Source organism: Aquarana catesbeiana, linkage group LG12 (assembly GCF_042186555.1).
Source record: "Aquarana catesbeiana isolate 2022-GZ linkage group LG12, ASM4218655v1, whole genome shotgun sequence".
Classification (NCBI taxonomy): Eukaryota; Metazoa; Chordata; class Amphibia; order Anura; family Ranidae; genus Aquarana; species Aquarana catesbeiana.
The window spans coordinates 78193769-78212302 of NC_133335.1; the positions used below are offsets into that span (position 1 = coordinate 78193769).

General features: G+C 42.4%; 1 protein-coding gene across 1 annotated transcript in view; it reads left to right on the forward strand.

Moving 5' to 3' along the window:
• ERBB2 (erb-b2 receptor tyrosine kinase 2) overlaps positions 1 to 18534 on the forward strand; it is a 200792-nt gene that overhangs the window by 48733 nt on the left and 133525 nt on the right. The gene's annotated exons all lie outside the window — the stretch shown is intronic.

Genomic DNA, 18534 nt, shown 5'->3' on the forward strand with positions numbered 1-18534 from the left:
CTCCGCAGCTTCCTCTGCCTCATCTTCTGCTGCCAAACCCTGTGTGCTGTCTTCCCAGCTTGCTTGGGTTCTGAAATACAAATCACATAGTTTTAAAGTAAGCATTACTATTTGATATGTAGAATTCGTAACATATGCCTGCTGATAACTTACTCTCGCATTTCCAACACTGGTTTCAAAAATTCAAGATCCCCGGCATGGGCATATGGGGCTAATCTTTTAGAGCCGGAACCACTCCTTCCTTCTTTTAATTTGCGTAAGTACCGGTTGTAGCAGTCTTTGAGACTTCTCCATCGAGTTTGTAACGAGTGCACTACAAAATATAAAGCAAAGTATACATTTTTTAAAACAAATTTAGTCACTGCCTATAGGTCATTCATTTGCTAGGCTGCATAATTGATATGGATGGTGTTAAAACAACCGCTACATATATTACCCATGACACCTACATAATTTGACATGTGCTGGAGGATGTTGACAGGGCCATCTTTAATATTATTTAATATTATTAGGACCGTGGACAAAAATTATTTGCTGGCCCACACACACAGATTTACTTTCCTGCAGCCACAGGTTACAGGAAAGTAACTATATAAATGACACCATCAACACAGATAGTGTTGACATGGGATTACCTCCTGCCAAACCATTGTGATCTCCTGCCAGGAGAAGCGGGCCCCACCAAGAAAAAACAGTGCACACAACCATTGGTTACAGAAAGTGTTAAGCAGCATATATCAACCACTTACTTTTTGTAGAACGTTCTGTGGCTGAGAAAGAGTCCCATGTCTCATAATATATGCGAGCCACCTCCAACCATGCTCTCTCCTTCTTTGCATGATCTTTGTAACCTGGATCTCTGAGGTCATATATTGCCGGACGTTGTCTGACAAGCCTAATAATTTCCTCATTGTCATGCACTTGTCGCTTATTTTTTTTTGCCCTAGGCATGCTTCCTGCTGTCTTCCACACTCACATACATCGATATAGGAAGTGATGTATTTGGGAGGAGCAGAGATCATGTGCTTCCGTGGAAGTCGCAACAAAGTCGCGGTGTCAGACATGTACATACGACTTCATTGCGACTTAATACCTTTCTATGGAGAACAAGTCGCACCGAAGACGGAACAAAGTAGTGCAAGAACCTTTTTTCGAGTCGCTGCGACTTGAGTCGCACCAATGAGAACGGGGACCATTGAAATACATGGGTTTTGACTTGTCATGCGACTTGACATGTGTCAAGTCGCAAAATAAGTCGCACTAGTGGAAACAGAGCCTTAGTCTACAAGCTATGGTGGCAATCATTGAAAATTGATCACACCTGATCTCATTGCTTGAGACCCTAACAAGCCAGAACTGTACAAATACCCCCTCACAGCCTGGCCACATTCAGAGGCCCAACATCCAAGTAGCACCTCCTAGATGTTCAAGGGACATAAATTTGACACATGATGTACACCTTTCCTATCCCTCCACTTCACGGCCAACACGTCCTCGTTCCTCAGACTTGCTGATTTTCCCCCCCCCCCTTTTGTAGCCTTGTGGTGACTAGACGCTGTGGGAAGCACTTCCTATTTTTTCTTGCTGTACCGCAGGCCAAAGCTTTCTCAAGGTATAGGTGGCGGAAAAGGGGCAACTGGTATAGTAATTGTCCCTGTAAACGTGATACTCCTTTTGGAGCAGTGGGAATGCCAACTCCCAGACAATTTTCCTGCTTGTTCCCATGTACGTTGGACACTTAGGGGGCTGGAGCTGGGAGTTTTTGCCTTTGCACACGCAAAAGGCATGCACCTATCCAGAGGAGCTTTCACAGAGCTTGTTGAGCTTCAATCCGTGCCTGGCCCTCTTACTAGGGATATACTGCTTGATTCCCAGCCGGCCTGTGAAATGGACCAGGGATTCGTCAACAGAGATGTTCTGGTCAGGGATCTAAAGTTCAGCAAACCAATTTGAAAAAAAAAAAAATCAATTAAGGGGTGAATTTTATACAATTTATCAAAGTCGGGGTGATTTCGGGGATGGGGTAATTTTTTCAGCTGTCATGTCCAAGTCCCGCTATGACAGTGGTTCTCGACTCCTGTCCTCGGGACCCACTAACAGGCCAGATTTTAAGTATTGCCTTGGGGAGATGCAGACCAGAATACTGCAATCACTGAGCAGCAAATGATATCACCTGTGATGTATTTTGGTTATCTTGCAAACCTGGCCTGTTGGTGGGTCCTGAGGACAGGAGTTGAGAACCACTGCGCTATGACATTGGGGTTGATTTACTAAAACTGGAGAGTGCAAAATCTGGTGCAGCTGTGCTTTGTAGCCAATCAGCTGCTAATTTCAGCTTGTTCAATAAAGCTTTGACAATAAACCTGGAGGCTGATTGTTTTCTATGCAGAGCTTCACCAGATTTTACACTCTCCAGTTTTAGTAAATCAACTTCTATGTCATAGCGGGACTTGGACATGACAGCTGAAAAAATTGACATGTGGTGGATGGGGTTTGTAGACCAATATGCATGCACTTCGTTTTTGTTAGCCCCATCTCCTCCTCCTCACACTGGATCGGTGTGTGAGGAGGAGAACCCGGTAACAGGCAGTTTACATTTATGAGCGGTTGTGATTGGACACAGCCGGTCACATGGTAAAGAGCCAATTTAATTGGCTCTTTACGCTGATTGGAGCTAGGCTTTATCTGAGAGACAAGCCTCGTCTCCGATTGCCGCGTTGTGAGGTCCGCAGTAGTGGACGGCATATGATGCCCGCCCAGGGGGAGAGAGTTTTCCTGCCTGCGTCATTTGTCTATATGCCTGTAGGGAAGTGGTTAACAACCAGCACAGAATTCAAATCGGTCAATCGATTTTCGACCGATTTTCAAATTGTTCATAAAATTTGGAATTATGTATCCTTAGATGCAGACAAGCAAAGAAAATATTTCCACCGCTCAGGCTGACACTGACCCAGGTGTAAGTAGAAGTTTCAGAGCAGAAGAGCTCCAGGTGCTGGCTGAATGCTAGGCAAAGCAGGCTTGAATGGAGGAGAAGATTCGGATGCCGCACACCGGATGTAGTCAAAAAATTTTCACTTTATTGAAAAAATGGGATCATCAAAATAACAAGACTGTCATGCAGAAAGTACAGATAAGCTGACGGGTTTCGCACTCAGGACTGAGTGCTTACTCATAGCTATGAGTTATGAGTAAGCACTCAGTCCTGAGTGCGAAACGGGTCAGCTTATCTGTACTTTCTGCATGACAGTCTTGTTATTTTGATGATCCCATTTTTTCAATAAAGTGAAAATTTTTTGACTACATCCGGTGTGCGGCATCCGAATCTTCTCCTCCATTCAAAATTTGGAATTAGTTGGAAAATAATCCAAAGTCATCCAAAGTCGCAGGGTAAAGTCGCAATGGAAATTGCACGATTTTTAAGTCACACGTGTGAATGGAGCCTAAAACAAGTTGCATGTGCTAAATGCATATACGTTTTCCAATGCACTGGCGAGCAGTGTCTTTGTTTCTATGTATGCTGCCTTGATGTTGATTCCCCATTATAAATACGAGATATAATTAAACGGCAGCAAATGCCAAACACTTGTTATTAGTATTGCCTCTCAGTCCAGCTACTTTCTGTTATGTAACACAGCAATAGGAAGGGTGTAAATTGCTTCTAAATAGAGCAAGGTATAGCAACTTCCAGATCCTACTTCAGAGGGTATGATCCATCTCATAGGCTTATTATCATCAATAATTAGAATATCTGACATCTTCATTTTTATTTTTTTAGACTTCAAAGATTTTACTTTGCAATTCTGATTCACAGTTGTTTGTCAGGGTCAGTTTTTATGTCTGAGACGTTTGGTAATGGTTAAAACTGCTGTGATTACCTTTATAATGAGTATTATTGCTTATTACTAAGGGATTTTCTTACGGATATCCTGACTTTCTAAAACCAGTGTACTATGCTATATATGTGATTTGTAATTCTTGTTCTGATACCGCCCACCCACTATGGATGCTGCAGCTTAGTGGTTCAGTGCTGCAGGACCAATCAGTCCCACTAATCAATAGGTCCTAGTGTGCATGGACTTTGTATGTTCTTGTTTTGGTTTGCATTACAAGATTTCTACATCTGATCATTAAAGGGGAAAGGTGCACTTTTTTTTTCTAAATTCCAGCTCCCCTATGTACCAATATAGCATTAATGTACTTCTTTTGCAAAAATAAAACCGCTTTAGGCCTCATGTACACTGCTGCTGGTAAACGGACGTTTAGGAGCAGTTGGGCATCTTTTTCAACTGCCCCTGAACTCTCCTCTATGTTCTCTTATCAGTATGTGTACATGGTCGTTTATAGTTGTTTCTAGGCAGTTGTGTTTTTAGAGGCTTTTTTTTGGAACCCATTTTGGGCACCATTTTTCTTCATAAACATTTATGAAGAAATTTAGATTTTTTTTTTTTTTTTTTATTAGATATGTTTTATAGCATAAAGTTCACAACTCGCCTGGGCTCTCCCATCCCACTGGGAAGCCTGAGCGACAGCCTGCACATCCGCCGGCTGGCCAGAGACCTGAACGGTGCCGGAATTGACTTTGATCGGGTCTCGGATCTAGTAACCCGGAAGCGATGTCATGACATCACTTCTGGTTTACAAAAGACTTAAAGGCGTCAAATCTTGAATGCACTTAAACGCAAAGGAGGGATTTGGGGTCTTATAGACTCCAGATCCCTCCATAAAGAGTACCTGTCCCTGCCTATTTCTGTCACAAGGGATGTTTACATTCCTTCTGACAGCAATAAAAGTGATCAGAATGAAAAAAAATATATATTTAAAGCGCCCCATTCCTTCCGTGCTAGGGGGGCTATGTAATGTAAAAGGGTCCAGTGGTGCGGTGGGGAGGGCTGTGTAATGTAAAGGGGGGCCAGAGGTGCAGGGGCTGTGTAATGTTATCTTCATTTATTAGCAGGTGAATGCGATCCTCCATGCATTCACATACATTGAATCTGGCCCTTAAGTGGAAAAAGGTTGCTGACCCCTGCCCTAGAGAATAAAATAGTGGTAGTTTATGTCACTTGATATTATCGCAAAGGTGTAGGAAATGCAACATTTTAGTAACAAACACATTAAAGTGAATTTTAGGGCAAACAAAGAAACCACTCTAATTTTTGGTAACCTATAAAAGACGAGGTTGCACCGAGTAAAGAGATACCCAACATGTCAAACCATAAATTTGTGTGCGCCTGTGAAATGGCGACAAACTTCAGTATAGGGCTGAAACAACTAATCGATTAATCGGCAACTAATCGATTATGAAATTAATCGATTACTATTTTCATAATCGATTAATCGGCCAGTAACATAATGGGGTTAAAAAAAACTAAAAATAAGCCCTTTATAGTACAAAAAGAGCAAATAATCGCTACTGTAAATATTACTTACACTACAGTAAAAATAATGAACCCCTTACAGTAGTGATTATCTGGGGGTTTTTTTTCGTACTATAAAGGGCTCATTTTTAGTTTTTTTTTTTTTTTTTTTTTTTTTTTTAACCCCATTATGTTACTAAATGTCTTTAGACCTTGTTCACATCTATGTGTTTGGTGCTTTTTGCAGAAACGCACTACATTCCATTTACATGGTTTCCTATGGGACACGTTCACATCTATGCTTTTTTCGTATTTGGAAAGCGTCAGTGACTTTTTTTTAATGCAAAACGGTGCTTTTTTGGTTCAACATACTTCAATGGAAAAGCTGCAGAAAAGCATGTAATTATTGCAGCAGTTTGTTTTTTTAATCTTCCCAACAACAAATTGGCCAAAAATAAATGCAAAAACGCAAATCGCAGCAAAATCACGTGCGCAAAAATCAAAACGCACAGCAAAAAGCACTGCAGAAACGGATCAAAAAGAAAACTGCATAGGTGTGTATCGATACTATCGAGCCTTATGCTGGTCACACCGATCAATTTTCAGATGAGAATATTCAGACAAAAAATCTTTATACATTCGCTGAATGAAAGAATGTTGTTGTTGTTTGAAATTTTCACTTGGTTTTTAACATTCTGTTTTTAAAATGAATGTAATTTCTGAACGAAAACCACATACACTGTGTGAAAATTCCTTTGACCAAGAAGTTTGCTATTTCAAAATTTTCCCGTCACTGTGGTTGAAAATTGAACGTCATTTTGACCCCACTAACGATTAGAAAATCGAACGAACGTTCTTAAACATTTTTTTTTTTTTGAAGGAAGACATTGTTAAATAAAAAAATTTGATCTCGGAGTCTGATGAGATTTACCAGATTCACATTTTAATAGTATATACAGTATATCTCCTCTAGTAGTCTATACAGTATATCTCTTCTGTCATTCTCAGAGTGGATTAGATATTTTGCTCCCTAACCATATAGTTGTTTATTTTATATTTACCACTGCATAGAGATATATAAGAATAAATTGCCTTTTTTTAAAACTTTACATATTAACTAAATTATACACCACACTTTTTTTTTTTTTAAGATTATTAACCGATTAATCGAAACAATAATTAACAATTAACAAAACAATTATGAAAATAATCGTTAGTTGCAGCCCTACTTCAGTACCCTATAGTTTCTATAGGTGACACTTCAAAAGCCCCCCTATAGGTCATCAGTTTAGTGTTACGGAAGAGGGCGTCGTGTTAGAATTATTGCTCTCACTCCGGCATGCGTGGCAATATGTAACGTGTATAGCAATCAACGTTTTAACGTGTAGGCGCCCCCCCGACGTGTGCGTTTTACACTTGAATGTTCGTATATGGGGGGCCTCAATTTTTGTTGTTTAGGGTGGGGGTGGGGGGGGGATTTTATGTGCTTGGGTGTAACTTTATTTTTTTTTTTGCATAAGACTGGGCTCCACTGAATGTATTGCAGTGCAGATCGCATTGTAATACATCCCTACGTTTTTTGTGTTTTTTTTTTTTTTTTTTTTTTTTTTTTTTTGCCCATCTTACGATTTTACAATTAAAGGATGTTGGCGGGCAAGTGTCAGCAGTTTCACCCACAAAGCAAATTTCTGCTGGTTTCTCAGGGAGCCTCCAAAATTCGCTCCAAAATTTGCTCAGCCAGTATTACACCCTGTCAGAGACTAGTTAGGAATGAGAGTGTCTAAACACATTCCAGGTACTTTCAGGAGGCTTGCCATGTACACAACCTCAGGCAGCATTCTGACCGGTTAATCAACCTTTCACTTCATGAGTGACACTGGCTTCTGATGAATACCTGCGCTTTACACATGTGTGACAGTGCAGGTTTCCAAACAAGCAAATCGACATACCTTTTTGTATGCTTTGTAGTTTACCTCAGAGTCTGCAAACCTATTTCTTTGGGCCCCTTACACACACTGTCTTCTAAGTGCAGTGCAAGGACCTGCGTTCCTGGCCTTTGTCCTAAATGCCGGTCAGCGTTCAGTCCCGTTTAGCTGCAGCCTGCCATAGATTTTGACAGGCTGTCTCCAACGGCGCTGGACGCCGCACCTGTCCCCTCTCGGATGCTTTAAAATGGCAGGAGGGACCCACTGCTCCTAAACAGCCTCAAGTGCAAGGGGCCTAAGATATCCCAGACCGCTACATGCTAGCTAGGTAAACATGCAAAAACTTTACATAGCAATGGACATTCAGAATTCAGGAGGCAATCGGTGTATTCTAAGGCCTCATTTTCACGGGACTTACTATAGCTTACACCTACGCAAGGCTGCGTTTTACCTGTTTGTGCATCACCATGCAGGAAGTCACATTGATGTCAATTAGGAACTCAGAGGCTGCACAGGCATTACTCCCAATATGACATCTGTGTGGGGACATGCACCCACACAGGTTTTCCTAGTAACTATCTTTCCATTGGTTAAAAATGTGGTTTGAAAAAAGCCTCAGACACCTGCAAAAATAATCAAAAACTCCTATACAAGCGCTCCAAAAAATTCTTGCTTCCCCCTAACACATATGTAGTGTGCTTTGTAGTGCACCGCAACACACAGATGAGAGGGGTCTATACACGGAGTTGCAAAAATAGTTTTGAGGTGGATTGAGGATGCCTTTAGCCACTTGCTGACCGCCCTATAGCAGTGCAGGACGGCAGCTCTGCGCCGGATTACGTATATAAATGTGATCCTGCAGGGGGCATGTGCGTGCCACTGGCGGGCCGCATCTGCTGTGATTTATTCACAGCAGAAGCCAATCAGCGGGTGCTGGGCACTCAATGTCTGCTGGCACCCGCCGATCGATCGCCAGGCAGAGACTAAAAACAGAGCTCTGCTTATGTAAACAAGGCAAGGGGGCGGGGGAGGGATGGATGGGTGAATGGATTTTGTGTTCCTGCAAATAAAATCCATCTCTTTCCCTAGTAAAAGCAACACCTCCAGGAAACACAAACACTGTCTAGGCATACATTTAATCCTTTGAGTGCTTTAGATGTTTTAAACCCTTCCCAGCCAGTGTCATTGTTGCATATTTTGTCATTAGTTGCATATTTTTAGCACTGATCACTGTATTAGTGTCACTGGTTCCCACAAAATGTGGGTTTCCGATTTGTCCACCACAATATTGCAGTCTCGCTATAAGTCGCTGATCGTCGCCATTGCTAGTATAAAAATAAAAAAATAAAGAAAAATTCCATAAGACCCCTTTCACACTGGAGGCATTTTTCAGGCGCTTTAGCGCTAAAAATAGCTCCTGAAAAAAGCCTCAGCTGCAATCCCAGTGTGAAAGCTTGAGTACTTTCACACTGGGGCGCTGCGCTGGCAGGACGTCACAAAAAGTCCTGCCAGCAGCTTCTTTGCAGCGCTGTAGGAGTGGTGAATACACCGCTCCTGCCCATTAAAAACAATGGGGCAGCGCTGCTATACCGCTGGCAAAGCGCCGCTGCAGTGGTGTTTTGCAGGCAGATTTAACCCTTTTTCGTCCGCTAAAACGGTGCTAAAAATAGTGCCGCTTTACCGCCGACGCTCGGGGTGGCTCAGTGTGAAAGGGCTCTAAACCGCATAGTTTGTAAAACCAAACAATTTGTGCTTACTGGGATTTTTTTTTTTACCAAACACGCAGCGGAATACTGTACAATTTTTTTAAAATATTGTTTTTATTTTATGTTTTATAGCAGAAAGTAAAAAAATATTGTTTTTCAAAATTGTCGCTCTTTTTTTTGTTTTATAGCGCAAAAAATAAACACCGTGGTCATCAAATAGGCACTTGCCGCCATCCCACCATCAAATGACGGAGGAGCGGTGCGGTTCTTGTCTGGGAGGATGTCCTATGACGGCGCCCCTTCTCGCGTGTGGCCGCACCGTGTTCCTGGGACACAGGGCGACCTCGCTCTCTGTAAAAAGCCGATGACGCAACTCTTTAACCATGTGATCGGCTGTGTCCAATCACAGCTGGTCACATGTAAATGCAGAAATGCCGGTGATCAGCTCTCATTGCCTCACACTGACAGAGTGTGTGGCGAGGAGTGCCGATCAGCGGTATCTCCTCGCAGGGGAGACCAGGGCAGGTAATCGGGGCACTGATATTACAGTAAAGCCCCAGCAGTGCCCATTAGTAATGCCAGTCAATGCAGCCTTTCATTGCCCACCAGTGCCACCTAATCAGTGCTCATAAGTGCCGCCTCATCAGTGCCCATCAGCACAGCCTCAGCCCATCAGTGAAAAATTACTTATTTACAAAATTTACTGACCGAAACTAAAACTTTATTTTTTATTTTTTTTTCAAAATTTTCGGTCTTATTTTTTTTTTTTTTTTTTAATAAAAAAACCCAGCAGTTATTAAATACCATTAAAATAAAGCTCTATTTGTGTGAATCCATTTGGGTAAAGTGTTGCATAACTGCGCAATTGTCATTCAAAGTGTGACAACGCTGAAAGCTGAAAAATGGCCTGGGCAGGAAGGGGGTGAAATTGCCTAGTATTGTGGTAGTTAACCATTTGCTGACCAGCTGCCGTTGGTATACAGCGGCAGGTTAGCTCCCCTGTAGCTGTAGGCAGACGCTTTAAGGGGTATAGGGGGCGCACGCGCCTGCCGCTTGACGTAGCAGCCGATGCACATGCCCAGCAGCCGCGATGTCCGCCAGGCACCTGCGATTGCTCCTGAGAGAGACATAACGGAGATCTGTCAATGTAAACAGACTGTCAGGGGAGACTGTTCTGTCAGGGGAGAGGAGAGAGATCTGGTGTTCATACTGCTTATGAACAGCCATATGTCTCCTCCTCCTCCAGGCAGTCCCATCCCCCCACAGTTAGAAACACACTCTAGGACACACATTTAACCCCTTGATCGCCCCCTAGTGTTAACCCCTTCCCTGACAATGACATTTATACAGTAATCGGTGGCTATTTTTAGCTCTGATCACTGTATAAATGTGAGTGGTCCCAAAAAAGTGTCCGATCTGTCTGCCGCAATGTCGCAGTCCCGCTTAAAGTCACAGATCACCGCCATTACTAGTAAAAAAAAATAAAAATAATAAAAATTACATCTATTGCCTATTTTGTAGACGCTATAGCTTTTGTGCAAACCAATCAATATACGCTTGTTGCGATATTTTTGGTTAAAAAAAAAAAAAAAATGTAAAATTATACATATTGGCCTAAACTGAGGATGAAACATTTTGTATTTTTTTTTTTTAAATTTGGGATATTTATTATCGCAGAAAGTAAAAAATACTGTTTTTTTTTTTTTTTTTTGTTTGGGTACAGCGTCGCATGACCGTGCAATTATCAGTTAAAGCGACGCAGTGCCGTATCGCAAAAAATGACCTGGTCATTAAGGGGGCAAATCCTTCTGGGGCTGAAGTGATTAAAGTAATGCGGTAGCGTATAACAAAAATTGGCCCGGTCATGAATAGGGGTAAATCTTCGGGAGGTCAAGTGTGGGCTGCCATAATGCAACGTGCACCAACGTATGCAAACGCATGCAGCATAAGGTGAACAATCCCTAAAAGCTGTTTTTGGAGCACCACACACAGGCAAGGGTTATACTTCTGCATCCAAGCAGATTCATTGGAGAACCCCACTTAGGACTCGTGTACACTAGGCGTTCAGCCCACGTGCGTCGAATCCTGGCATTTCACCTGTGCCAACCAGGCGCAGCATCCATCCTCACCATGGGAGTCTGTCAAAATCTATGACAGGATGAAATATGCGGCGACTGGATGCTATACCAAGTGGTACTCATGTTTAGGACATATGGGTTCAGGGACGTATGCCTGGAATGCAGGTATAATGAATGCACACAGTCATAAGCACACGTGCCACTTGGTACTGGGGCCAACTGCTGTATATTTCAGTCTGTCAGAGACAGCAGGGCTGGACGCTGCACAAAAACGCCAGTGTGGTATAATGTACCAAACTGTTTGCAGATTTATTAAACTACCACATAGCAAGAAGAATAGACCCCTCAGGGTCCTGGTGAACTCATGTCTAGAAATAGTAGAATAGTCCAGGTGAAGTGTCTTAGCGAGGGCCTAGCAATACAGACAGGCCTGGCTGCTCTTTTCATCCACACTGCGTAGGCCTGAGCCCAGAAAGATGTTGCTAGGATACCCCTCCACAGACATGCAGGAAATGTCTGCTCAGAGCAGCTGCATTAAGCCCCCCTCTCCTTGTCCTCAATGCCTGGAGGAGCTTTACTCCTAGAAAGGGTATGGGAAGGTTGTCGATCCCAGTGGGAGGCAGAACGACCGGTCATAAGTCCTTCTCGAATCCCATGCCATTATTGCCCCCCCCCCACCCCAAATATTGTATAGTCTGACCTAGTCCCTGCATTTATTACACGATCCATTTATTATTGCGTTTGGTAAATAACGCACTTGGTGTCCATATACTTGACAGGCTTTAATTCAGTTTTGTTACCGCAATGCTTGGTAATGTGCTTTTATATATGCATTGCCATTTGTTCTTAACCACTTCAGCTCCAGAAGATTCCCCCCCCCCCCCCTCCTGACCAGGCCACGTTTTGCGATATGGGGCGTTACTTTAACTGACAATTGCGTGGTCGTTCAATTCCGTACCCAAATTATATTTGTGTCATTTTTTTTTTTTTTCCCCCCATAAATGGCTTTCTTTTGGTGGTAATTGATCACCACTGCGTGTTTTTTTTTTTTTTTTTGTTTTTTTTTCTTTTGTTTTTTTTTTGCGCTATAAACAAAATAAGACCAACAATTTTGAAAAAAAAAAAAAAACAACAATATTTTTTTACTTATGCTATAAAACATATAGAGTAAAAAAAAAAAAAAATCAGTTTCTTCAATTTAGGCCAATACAGTGCCTTGAAAAAGTATTCATACCCCTTGAAATTTTCCACATTTTGTCATGTTACACCCCAAAAAACGTAAATGTATTTTATTGGGATTTTATTGATAGACCAACACAAAGTGGCACATAATTGTGAAGTGGCAGGAAAATGATAAATGGTTTTCAGCAGTTTTTACAAATAAATATGTGAAAAGTGTGGTGTGTATTTGTATTCAGCCCCCTTTAGAGCCGGTTCACACTGAGGCAGCACGACTTGCAGCGCGACTGCCTCAGGCGACCTGGACACGACAGGAGCGGCGACTTGCAAAACGACTTCTATATAGAAGTCAATGCAAGTCGCCTCAAGTCGCCCCCAAAGTCGTACAGGAACCTTTTTCTAAGTCGGAGCGACTTGCGTCGCTCCTATTAGAACGGTTCCGTTGTACAGAACGGGACGCGACTTGTCAGACGGCTAAGTCGCTCTTACTCTGATACCCCTAACTAAAATCTAGTGGAACCAATTGCCTTCAGAAGTCACCTAATTGGTAAATAGAGTCCACCTGTGTGTAATTTAATCTCAGTATAAATACAGCTGTTCTGTGAAGCCCTCAGAGGTTTATTAGGGCTCATTTACACTTGCTTCAGCCTAAACACCCATTAAAGGCTAGTTTACACTTGCTTCAAAAAACATGGCTTCGGACACACTTTGTTAAAGCTCTCTGAACGCTAGTCAAAGCCCCTGTCACTAAATAAAATTGTTAGCTTACAGTTCTGTTTACACCTTGCTTTTGCTTTGCTTCGGCTTTGCTACAAAAATTATACCCCATGTATAATTTGAAGTGGTGCTTCAAAGTGTCTTCAAAGCCTCCATAGAAGTCTATGGCAAAGCTCGCTTGAAGCCCCACTAAAGCCTCACCGAAGCCTCATCGAAGCACTAAGCAAAAGCAAGGTGTAAACAGGACTGTAAGCTAACCATTTTATTTTGTGACCGGAGCTTTGACTGGCGTTCAGAGAGCTTTAACAAAGCTTGTCCGAAGCCATGTTTTGAAGCAAGTATAAACTAGCTCTTAGAGAACCTTAGTGAACAAACAGCATCAAGAAGGCCAAGGAACACACCAGACAGGTCAGGGATAGAGTTGTGGAGAAATTTAAAGCAGGGTTAGGTTATAAAAACATTTTAAAAATATCCCAAGCTTTAAACATCTCACGGAGCACTGTTCAATCCACCATCCGAAAATGGAAAGCGTATGGCACAACTGCAAACCTACCAAGACATGGCCGTCCACCTAAACTGACAGGCCAGGCAAGGAGAGCATTAACAACTTGTCGACCGCCGCATGTACATTTACGTCGGCAGAATGGCACGGCTGGGCAAATGTGTGTACCTGTATGTCCCTTTGAATTTGCCGCCGTGTGGTCGCGTGCCGCCGGCGGCGTGCGTGCAGCCCTGCCGCGAGCTCCGTGAGTATGATCGCAGGTCCCGCAGACTCTATGTCCGCGGGGATACCCGCGATCGTCTCGGGGAGATGCTAATGTAAACAAGCATTTCCCCGTTCTGCCTGGTGACACTGTCACTGATCATAGCTCCCTGTGATCGGGAGCTATGATCAGTGACGTGTCACTCATAGCCACGCCCTCTAACAGTTAGAATCACTCCCTAGGACACACTTAACCCCTTCCTAGCCGGCTAGTGGTTAACCCCTTCACTGCCAGTGTCATTTTTACAGTAATCCGTGCAATTTTATAGCACTGATCGCTGTAAAAATGACTGGTCCCAAAAATGTGTCAAAATTGTCCGATGTGTCCGCCATAATGTCGCAGTCACAATAAAAATTGCAGATCGCATTACTAGTAAAAAAAAAAAAAAAATTATTAATAAAAATGCCATAAAACTAACCCATATTTTGTATACGCTATAACTTTTGCGCAAACCAATCAATAAACGCTTATTGCGATTTTTTTTATTTATTTATTTTTTTTTTATTTTTCCAAAAATATGTAGAAGAATATGTATCGGCCAAACTGAGGAAAAAAATTGTTTTTTTTTTTTATATGTTTTTTGGGAATATTTATTATAGCAAAAAGTAAAAAATGGAGCGACAATTTTGAAAAAAAAGCCTTATTTTTGTTTATAGAGCAAAAAATAAAAACCACAGAGGTGATCAAATACCACCAAAAAACCCCCTCTATTTGTGGGAAAAGGACGTCAATTTTGTTTGGGAGCCACGCCACACGACAGCAATTGTCAGTTAAAGCGACGCAGTGCTGAATCGCAAAAAGTGCTCTGGTCTTTGGTCAGCCAAATGGTCCGGGGCTTAAGTGGTTAATCAGAGAAGCAGCCAAGAGGCCCATGGTAACTCTGGAGGAGCTGCAGAGATCCACAGCTCAGGTGGGAGAATCTGTCCACAGGACAACTATTAGTCGTACACTCCACAAATCTGGCCTTTATGGAAGAGTGGCAAGAACAAAGCCATTGTTGAAAGAAAGCCATAAGAAGTACAGTTTGCGAGAAGCCATGTGGGGGACACAGTAAATTTGTAGAAGAAGGTGCTCTGATCAGATGAGACCAAAATTGAACTTTTTGGCCTAAAAGCAAAACGCTATGTGTGACAGAAAACTAACACTGCACATCACCCTGAGCACACCATCCCTACTGTGAAACATGGTGGTGGCAGCATTATGTTGTGGGGATGCTTTTCTTCAGCAGGGACAGGGAAGCTGGTCAGAGATGATGGAAAGATGTATGGAGCCAAATACAGGGCAATCTTAGAAGAAAACCTGTTAGAGTCTGCAAAATACTTGAGACTGGGGTGGAGGTTCACCTTCCAGCAGGACAACGACCCTAAACATACAGCCAGAGCTACAATGGAATTTTTTAAAGATCAAAGCATATTCATGTGTTAGAATGGCCCATTCAAAGTCCAGACCTAAATCCAATTGAGAATCTGTGGCAGGACTTGAAAATTCAGACGCTCTCCATCCAATCTGACAGAGCTCGTACTATTTTGCAAAGAAAGAGCAAAAATATCACTCTCTAGATGTGCAAAGCTGGTAGAGACATCCCAAAAAAGACTTGCAGCTGTAATTGCAGTGAAAGGTTGTTCTCAAAGTATTGACTCAGGGGGGCTCAATACAAATGCACACCACACTTTTCACATATTTATTTAAAAACTATTTATCATTTTCCTTCCATTTCACAATTATGTGCCACTTTGTGTTGGTCTATCACATAAAATCCCAATAAACTACATTTACGTTTTTGGTTGAAACATGACAAAATGTGGAAAATTTCAGGGGGTATGAATACTTTTTCAAGGCACTGTATGTATTCTGCTACATGTTTTTGGTTAAAAAAAAAATCCCAATAAGTGTATATTGATTCGTTTATGTGAACATTATAGCATCTACAAACTATAGGATATATTTATGGATTTTTTTTTTTTTATACTAGTAATGGCGATTAGCGACTTATAGCGGGACTGCGATATTGCGGTGGCCAATCAGACTCTGACACTTTTGATGCTTTTTGGGAACCAGTGACACCAATACAGTGATCAGTGCTAAAAAATGCACTGTCACTGTACTAATGACACTGGCTGGGAAGGGGTTAAACATCTAGGGCGATCAAAGGGTTAAATGTGTGCCTAACCAGTGTTTTGGTGTACACTGTGTGCTGTTGAAGAAATTGATCTACCCCCCCCCCATCAGAACGGCGATCTGCCTTGTTTACTTCTTTACTTAAAACTGCTACAGGGCAGTCAGCAAGTAGTAAATAGCCTCCAGCTCAGGAGGGTTTTAAACAAACCTCATGACCAGGGCATTTATTTTTAACTACAGTATTCAGGACTGCTCTACTGTAACTGCCAATTGCGTCATCATGCAGCACTGTACCCAAATTACAAACAAATGCCCACTGCCCTCACCTAGCACATAGAAGGGCAACGCATGTAAAACAAAACTAAAGAAAATTCCCAGCTCAACTCACCAGCATGCAACAAACCGAATTATCCTGTCCAACTGTTTCCGTTAAAAACAGGGATTTAGTTAGCAGACATTTGCAAATACATGCGTAAGCTGGGGGCTGCAACAAGGCACCCCATTATTTTCTGCAGTCCTAACTATACGTAGACAAAATATAGAACAAATAATTCTTCGCTACCCAAACAGCAAGCAGCTAACACAGCCAATAGGATATAAGCAGAAACCAAAAAACAAAAAATAGCGTAGCGCTAATGTAAAACAACCATGTGTTGTATAATATGAAGAACGATAGATTCCTCAAATGCACATTTCACAAAAGAGGATATAAAAAGACGGAAAAGTCCTGATAGTCCTCCAGGAATGTGTATGGTAAAGTGATGGTAGTCCTCAATATGTATGTGACTTCATATTGCACGCATCCATAAACAAAGAAAAGGATGATTCGAAGGTACACCCCCACCAACAATAAGAAGGCTTACCGGAACCTTTGGACCCAATGAAACCTACATTTGATTGGGTCAAACAAGCTTTGGTCATCAACAGCTGCTGAACTTCGGTGGAAGATGGAAAAAGATCCAAAGATGGTATATGGAACCGTATGAGCCTCAGAGGTGATGTCCTCAGTAAAGATGGTTACAATGAATGGGGAAAAAAAAAGAAAGGCCTCATAGTGTAATCCCATATGGAAAAAATGTATGACAAATTTATTGTAAAGGAATTACACTCACATGTAAATAGATAAAACCAGCGCTGTATAGATAAAAATGGCGGCAGTGGGGTCCTACCCGATGCGTTTCGTCTCCTTGGACATCGTCTGGGGTGACCTCGGTCAGACGTGCAGCCAATCACAGGGAGGGGGGCATGACCCCTTTAAAAGCACTGGCTCCCCCTGATGTAAAAAATAGTTAGCAAATGTATCACTTTGCCTATTCAGGTCCTCTATGTAGAGGCCTTCTATGACAGGGCTTGACAAATTTGCTTTGAATCTAGGAGCCAACTAAAAAAGTTAGGAGCTCAACCTCCCATCCTGGCACCCACTCTCTCCCGCTCAGTGGCATTGTGGGACAGACTCCGCTCGAACACCTGGTTTGTTCTTTTCACCCCTGAGCTCACCTGTTTAATAACCCGGATTTTCCTCCAGGGCAGGATATCAAAGCTTTTAAATGGTGGTTGGATAAAGAGCTATACAGGATTGGGCAGTTCATTACACACAGGGGACCTTTTTTTGCTCCGTCATTGTATGGAGGTTAGGGATGTCCCGATACCGATACTAGTATCGGTATCGGCACCGATACCGAGCATTTGCCCAAGTACTTGTACTCGGGCAAATGCTCCCGATGCTTCCACCGATACCTGGAAGTCAGCTGTGATCGGCGTGTGGGGGAGATACAAAGATTCTCCCCCAGCGGCTTTCAGCTGCTTTAGTGACATACAGCTGTGATCGGTCACAGCTGACTGTCACTGCATCTTCCTCCGTGCCCCCTCCTTTCCTCTGTGCCTCTCCGCTGTCCCCTGCATTCCTCTCTCCTTATCTATCCCTCTCAGCTGTCCCCTCCGTAGTGCTCTTCTTATCTGTCCCCTCCGTTCTCCCCCTCCGTTCCTCCGTCCCCCTCCTCCTTCCTTTGTGTATGGATAGAGTCAGCTGACTCTGTCTATTCACATAACTGAAACATTGTAATCTCCTGTGATTACAATGTGTCAGTTTATGAATGGAGAGAAGCCGCTGTCTCCTCTCCATTCATTCTCAGTGCAGCTGACGCTGCAGAGAAAGGGACTGGGGAATCTCTATCCTCTGTCTCTTTCTCTGTCTCAAGGGGGAGATATCAGAGGTCTGTTAAGACCCCTGATATCTCACCAAAGCCCCCCAAAAGGGCTGATTAAAAAAAAAAAAAAAAACAATAAAGAATAAAAAAAATATTATTGTAAAAAAAAAAATTGTAAAAAAAAAAAAATAACACACACATACAACGTTCACCCCCTCCCCCCCCCCCCCAAAAAAAGCAAGCACTGTTAATAAAAAAAAAAAAAAAAAACTGTCACGTGACATTAAAAAAAAAGTATCGGTAATCGGTATCGGCGAGTACTTGAAAAAAAGTATCGGTACTTGTACTCGGTCCTAAAAAAGTGGTATCGGGACAACCCTAATGGAGGTCCTGGAGATCCCTTTGTTGGAGTGTTTGTTTGTTTTTTTTCGTTTTTTTTTTTTTTCAAATTTCTCATTTTTTACATTCCCTTTGGCTAAGCCTGACCATTATCGGGTAACTCCATATGAAAAGTTGTGCACACAAGATGCAGATCAGCATGGGGGT